Here is a 668-nt window from a genome sequence, read left to right on the forward strand (position 1 = left end):
GAGGGGAGTTTGTATACACACACACACGTACACACACACACATATATACATACAGACATATCTATACCCTTTTAATTGTTATATATATATGTATACACACACAGATACATACATATGATACATATGTATATATATAGGTAAGTAAAGTTCAGGTAAAAACCTTATAGAATGCTCTGCAAAGCTGAGCCAGTTATTGGCTATGTGATGTCATGATGCAGTGGAAATGCTGGTGGATATATATGTAATTTTTGAGAATCACATTTGAAAACAGACTCATACACATCAATACACGTCCTTAGACATCAGAAAGATCAGAAATGCAACAAGAACTAAAAATATATAGGTCAAATGAAAGAAGCTCATGGAAAAAGGACACACGAAAAAAAATTAATGAAACTTGAGTAAATCAAAATAAAAGAAAATCAGCATAAAATATTCTCTATAGCTTCTTCACAATCTGCTGGAATGGCTGTCTTCCTGATATATTTATACACCACATAGTGAAAGAGAAGAAATTATTGAAATTAGTCATGACTCATTTTATCTCATCTTAAACTGAAAATTGTAAAATTAGACATTAGTGTGGGAGAAAATTGACTCGAAATCCAACAGAGAAAAGAATATTGATTGTTAAACACTGAAAATTTTTCAGATGTTTTATTAGCAAC

The sequence above is a fragment of the Octopus bimaculoides genome, chromosome 6 (genome assembly GCF_001194135.2).
Source record: "Octopus bimaculoides isolate UCB-OBI-ISO-001 chromosome 6, ASM119413v2, whole genome shotgun sequence".
Classification (NCBI taxonomy): domain Eukaryota; kingdom Metazoa; phylum Mollusca; class Cephalopoda; order Octopoda; family Octopodidae; genus Octopus; species Octopus bimaculoides.